General features: G+C 37.7%; 1 protein-coding gene across 4 annotated transcripts in view; it reads left to right on the forward strand.

Annotated features, from left to right (window-relative positions):
* The window catches only part of LOC106876234 (tetratricopeptide repeat protein 38), a 66,700-nt gene that overhangs the window by 537 nt on the left and 58,997 nt on the right, over nucleotides 1-7,166 (forward strand). Inside the window, exon 1 of one of the 4 annotated variants that reach the window (XM_014924716.2) lies at nucleotides 666-926. The exons of 1 other annotated variant lie outside the window; for it this stretch is intronic. The gene's annotated coding sequence lies outside the window, so the exon portion shown is untranslated. Of the gene's footprint in view, nucleotides 1-665; nucleotides 927-966; nucleotides 1,134-7,166 lie in introns of those variants that run through there. 2 more of the 4 variants (XM_014924713.2, XM_014924715.2) reach the window with 2 other exon arrangements.

A 7,166-nucleotide genomic window follows, 5' to 3' on the forward strand; every position in this document is an offset into this window, starting at 1 on the left:
CTCCCCCCTCTCTCTCTCTCACACACACACACATGCACATACACGCACACATTCTCTCTCCCTCCCCCTCTCTCTCTCTCACACACACACACACATACACATAGACTATTATATTTACTTGGATCATAATTTTTCCAAACAAACGGACATCGCTTTCCAGTCACGTTGTTTCAGGTTCACCTCCCTGGGCCGACCTTATGAATAAATTTAGCTGACGGAAACTGTGGAAGTCTGATGTGTGTGAGCCTGTGTTTTACCCTCCTATACACTCATTGCAGCGGTCCTTCAGTTTTTCTAAGCCCTGTAAAAGAACTTGGAAGGTTGGGCCTTCAACCAGGCCTTTCGTGATACCCTTAAAGACAGGAACTTTTCTGCAACCCCTCGTATATCTGAGTGTGTGTGTTTGTGCGTATGTGTATGCACGCGTTTGTATGTAACCAGTGACAACTCCTACAAGTACACATTCCAGAAACCACTTCGGCGACGACAATTTTCATTCTGTCCAAACACACACGCACGCACTCATACACACTCACACACGCACACACAGACAGACAAAACACGCACATGAATACGTACACAGACACACCACATGCACATAGATACACACACGCACACATACCACATATACAGCCACATACCCGAACCTGCACATACGCAGAAATACACACGCAAGCATCCGCACTCACGCACGCACATACACACACACACACATTCAAATATGCATGCACACACTCACATACACTCACGCATACATAAATACACACCCTCTCTTTCTCTCTTAGACATACACACACACACACACATACAGGCACTCACACATTCACAGTCACACACGCCCATACATTTCCTCTCGTCTCATCTGCCATGCTTCATACGAGGACAGTAATACTTCTGTGACAGTCATGTACAATGCCCTGCACATGGTAATATATATATATATATCTCTCTCTTTCGCTCTATGTATGTCACACACACACACATACGCATATATATAACACAATCACCCCATTATAAACATTGTGCCCGCTTTCCCGACTATTGTTTCGTGTATTACATAATATATTTCATTACTGAGGCGCAGAAGATATCCTTAACTTCCTCGCATCCTTTTCAAAAAAGACAGTGCAGAGGTAAATTTATAACTTCAATCAGTACTCTCTCTCTCTCTCTCTCTCTCTCCCTTTCTCTCGGTCTCTCTCTCTCTCTCTCTCTAACTCTCCGTGATGGATCGATTTTCTGTTCACAACTCATTTCTCCAACTGAGTGAACTGTAGCAATGTGAAATAAAGTGTCTTGCTCAAGAACACAACGCACAGCCCGTTCCAGGAATCGAGCTCACAATCTCATGATTGACGTTCTAACAACTGAGCCACACACACACACACACACACAACAACAACAACAACAATAATAATCATACTTTCTACTATAGGCGCAAGATCTGAAATTCGGGTGAGGGGATAGTCGATTACATCGACCCCAGTACTTAACTAGAACATATTCTATCGACCCCGAAAACCGGATAAGATGAAAGGCAAAGTCGACTACGGCGGAATTTGAACTCAGAACATAACGACAGACGAAATGTCACAGAGTATTTTGCCAGGTCTGCTAACGATTCTGCGAGTTCGCCGCCTTTTTAATAATAATAATCCCTTCTACTATAGGCACAAGGTTTGAAATTTTGGGTGAAGGCCAGTCGATTAGATCAACCCCAGTACGCAAGTGGTACTTAATTTATCGACCCCGAAAGGATGAAAGGCAAAATCAACCTCGACGGAATTTGAACTCAGAACGTAAAGACGGACGAAATACCACTAAGCATTTTGCCCGGCGTGTTAACGTTTCTGCCAGCTCGCCACCTCACTCAATAACAACATAAAAACAACAATAATAATTACATCACTAACGTTATGTATTTGAGGCAGGGGAAATCACTTTTAACTGATGTTGGGGAAATTAAATAACTTATTGCTCAGTGCGAGTAACTCACATCATCAACACAGGTACAGAATTTTGACTCCGGTACAACACGCCACGTACTACAACATTGAATACAAAGTTTTTACCGGGAATTAACTCGGAAGAAAGTAAAATTATTACACCGGTATTGCCTTGGTTTATTTTATTCACAGTTCCATAGATTAAAATTTAGTTCATAAACTAAGAGTTTTTTTACGCGAAAAGATTCAAGATACCACAAATTGAATAAAATATGGAACTCAACCACTAGATTCTGTGTTATAAGCATTTTTCTGGTTCACAGACAGAACCTTTATGTAATCTGTAAGCGTGATTTCAGAATCACCATAATATTTATGGTATTCAGCCGTGTGGAACAGACGGTGCCACGGTACAGCGATTTTGTTGTCGTTTGGAAGTCTTCGTTCCCTTTTCCTATTTTCATTAATTGATTTATATTTCTTCGATTTTCCTCTTTTTTTTTCTTCTTATTTTCACTAACAATTAAAACATTTTTTGTCTGTAATTGTCGTATCAGTACTGTTAGGGACGGAACTCTGGCTTAGGCACCCGATATAACCGCTTATAACTTTTTTCTACTTTTTGGAATTTCAGAAAATTTTTGCGAATTTAGTTTCTACACACAGGGATTGAAAAAACCCAATTTTTTAAAAATTCTGACCCACCCAGAAATCCTAAAAGTTACACTCTTTTTCAGTTTTGGTTTTTCAATCAGAGTTTAAAATACGGACATTCCGAATTTTTTGTTTAAATCCCAGGTGCATCTTCATTCTATTAAATGTTTTTGTGGAGAGAAAAATATTGAAAAACATCAATACATGTCAGAGCGACAAAGAAACGAGGAAGGTATCAGGTGGTCATAAGATGTGCTAAAAATAACAGCTAAATAGCCATTAAATCACACACTTTTTGTTTTGTTTTTTTGCATAATCGTATGCATTCCTGTGTATAGGACACAAATTCGCAAGAGTTTTCTGAAAATTACAAAACAAAAAAAGTTATGTGGGGCTATGTGGAGTGCTTAAACCAGAATTTTGCCTTGTTAGGGGACGAGGTATTTACTCATCTATATGTGATATTGAGCCTCTGCTATCCCCAGAGTTTTGACTGGTGGTGATCTGGAAACGGGTTTGTTTTTCTTTCTTCTTTGTTGACGTTCTTCTTCATTATTTTCCTTTTCCTTGTTTTTGTTTTATCTCCCATCCCCCTTTCTCTCTCTCTCACACACACACAAACATATAAATACACACACATATATATACATACATACAACGGGCTTCTTTCAGTTTCCGTCTACCAAATCCACTCACCAGGCTTTGGTTGGCCTGAAGCTATAGACGAAGACACTTGCCCAAGGTGCCACGCAGTGGGACTGAACCCAGAACTATGTGGTTGGTAAGCAAGCTACTTACCAAACAGCCACTCCTGCGCCTATACTATTGATATTTATTTGATAAAATATCTGGAATGTCATGTTTTCTTCCACTCTTGCTAAGTAACTCTACTACATGCACACATATAAAATAAAATATTTGCTACTCATAATTTAGGTCAAAGAAATTGATATGGTATACTGTACTTTTTTTTTGCAGATTCCCATCTAATCCAAATACTTAATCTAAAAATGTAGTTTTTTTTTTATCAGTGCATAGACCTAACTATTATCCAGCCTAGTTCAAGCCCTGTATAACATTTTATTGTTACAGAAAATTGGGCGAAAACTAGTTTTTATACAATAGTTTGTAATTTAAATTTCCATTGGGTTAAAAGCCATAACCCCCCAAATACTATTCACACTAAACATTGCATTTCTTAACTCTTTAGTTACTGTCATTGTTTGGGCCAGTGCACAATCTGCATTTGCTTCTCACACACATGCACGAGTGCATGTGCATGTGTACATATATGCATGTGCATGTGTGCACAAACACACAGGCAGTTATGCTATGCATGCCTTATGCTTTGGATTGCCTGCTGAGCAGCTTACAGACATATCAAAAATTTATGCAATCAACATTGTAGTCTGGTTATGTTACATATCTTCCTGTATGAGGACGATGACTTTGCAAATATAGAACCATGTCTAGTGTGAGTAGGGTCATTAGTATGATGGAATAGGTGATGGAATGTGTAACAAATGTACACATAAAATAAAATTACATATATATATACATAAGTATATATTAGCATATAAGTACACACACATATATATATATATTCTGGAGTAAGCACATAAATGTGAAACAAGGTGGAAAAAAGAGTACTCAAATACCAGAGGTAGAGTAATATGCTTTATTTAAAAGCAGCAGAAATATAACAAAAGCTGTTACTCAGAGTTTCACGTTCCCATTTGTCAGACAATTTTGTTAAAATAGAACAGAAATAACGGTATTGTTATTTCTGTTCTATTTTAACAAAACTGTCCGACGAATGGGAACGTGGAACTCTGAGTAACAGCTTTTGTTATATTTCTGCTGCTTTTAAATAAAGTATATACATATATAGGTTATGAGCGAAAGTTCGGTGATTATGTGAATAAGGGAATAAGGGGTCCAACGTAGGTCATATATCAGCATGTGTATGTATGTATGTATGTATATATATATATATATATATATATATATATATGTGTGTGTGTGTGTGTATGTATATATGTGTGTATGTATGTATATATGTATGCGTGTATGTATATATACATATATACATACACTCACACACGTGATTTAAATATATAAAGATTAATGTAACATAACCAGTACATGATGTATGAGTGGGTGTAGGTATGTTTGTGGTTGGGTATATGTGCATGTGTGGAGGCACATGGCTTAGTGGTTAGGGTTTGGGACTCGTGATCATAAGATTATGGCTTCAGTTCCTAGACTGGAGGACATGTTACGTTCCTGAGCAAAAACACTTCATTTAATGTTGCTTCAATCCACTCAGCTGGCGAAATAGAGTAATCCTGTGATGGACTGGTGTCCCATCCAGGTGGGGAATTTATATGCCATGGCAACTGGGAAACTGGCCCTTATGAGACAGTATGACTCAAGAAGCTAACCTTTGCTTTTATTACTGTTTCTTTTTGTGCATAATGTTGTGCAGCAGAGTGTTTCATTTAGAAAAGACTTATGACACCAATGTAGCAAAGGACTAGAATAGCTGTTTCATTTATCTAAATCTAAATTCAGATGAACACAGAAATGATCTTAACCTAATTTGATATCACATCTGGCAAGATTGATAACAAAAATATATAAAAACAACAAAAATTTGCTCAAAAGTTTTAAGATAACTGATTTTTAAAAATCTCCCATCCCCCTTTCTCTCTCTCTCACACACACACATACACAGAGGGTCACAAATCTGCATGTATATCAACGTGAGATTTATATTAACATTGCTAAAAGTGCTCAGAACAGACAAGTAATTTATTTGCTGAAAAATCAGTCCTTTTTAGGAGAATGTTGCTTACTTTGTTAAGGGGAGGGGGTCTAGAAAAGGTGACATGAAAGTCATCTGTTCGTTTAATGTGGGTTGGCAGCCTGTGGTCAATGGCAGTTCATTATAGCAGAACAAATAATTGATTATTTTATGTGATCATTGCATTGACCATGACAGAGAAAGTTGTCATGGCGATATGTGTTCAAAGGCCTATGCAAAATTGCAGAGGAACGTATGAGCCGCACACAAGTGTACAAGTGATTCAAGTGTTTCCAAGATGGCCAAAAACTGTTGATTTTCATGATCATCCTGGGAGACCCACAACCAGCAGAACTGAGAAAGACATCGCAGATGTGCATGCAGCTGTGAGAGGAAATCATTGAATCATCCGTGAGTTATCAGGGAATGTGCAGATTAGTTGTGGTTCAGTTCAGTCCATCATCATTGAAGATTTGGGTACGAGATGCATATTTGCTAAGTTTGTGCCCAAAATGCTTTCAGCTGACCAAAAAGAAACTCAGGTTTCATTTGCACAAGATCTCTTTCATTGTATTGAGAATGGTGAAAACTTCTTGAAAACTTTGCATAGGCCTCTGAGTAGGTATTGCCAAGCTTTAAGCAAAATTTGATACAGATTTGCTGCTCAAATTTCTCTATCATGGTCAATGCGACAATCGCACATTACACACCTTCCTTCCAAGCACTGCTATAAACAGCAGAAGTGTGCTAGAATGTTAAAACTAAGTGTGCATGCACAGCAGAGTTTGAGATCAATCATTGCCAAGCAGCTTCACTCTGCGTGCTTTAGCTTTGTTACTATGGCAACAGTTGGGATACTTATTGATCAGACCACAAATTTATATATATATATACACACACACACATTTATGTGCATGTGTGTAATTTATATTTCTATATATATCATGTCATATGTAAATTTGTTTTTGAAGCACTGAAATGTATTGTAGTACAAATAGAAAGATACATTTTTTAACATGCAAGTACTGATAGAACAGCATATATAGAATGAAATCCTTACAGAGCAGAAAAATCTGTCAGCAGCCAGCCATGAGACTCAAATTCACATCCCTTTAATTTCCATATGTCATAATTTCTATTCCATCTAGCGTTTCTAGATGAGTTTATAGGTTCTAAAATTGCAGAAGAATTTGTCAATAAAGCAGTTTAGCTTAACGGTAAAGCACTTTGACTGGAAATTAAAGGGATGTGAGTTTGAGTCTCTTGGCAGATTGCTGACAGATTTTTCTGCTCTGTAAGGATTTTATTCTCATAAAATTATTAACCATTTTTCTAACAATAACTCTGAGCACCTTTTCAAACTCCACCTGTCTAACACCTGTGGACATGTTTACAAAGTCAGAAAACAGCACAGCTCCCATGACTTTCGGAAACACTTTTTCACGCTAAGAGTTGCTGAAGTATGAAAGAAACTGCCGGCATCAGTTGTCAGTTGTCGGAGCACTGCATCCTTCAAAACTTCCATACTTCCTGAGATTCGCCAACACTACACCTGATTTTCTCCCCTCCATACACACACAAGCATGGATCTGACTCATGCACTGTTCACTTTCCAGACATTTGTACATTACTGCATATGCTTTATACGCACTTTTGACAAGTTGTAGTGCACCTGAGCACTGTATACAATAATTTCATTTGCGTATGTATATATATATATATATATGTATATATATGTATGTATATGTATGTATGTATAC

Source organism: Octopus bimaculoides, chromosome 24 (genome assembly GCF_001194135.2).
Source record: "Octopus bimaculoides isolate UCB-OBI-ISO-001 chromosome 24, ASM119413v2, whole genome shotgun sequence".
In the NCBI taxonomy this organism is placed as follows: Eukaryota; Metazoa; Mollusca; class Cephalopoda; order Octopoda; family Octopodidae; genus Octopus; species Octopus bimaculoides.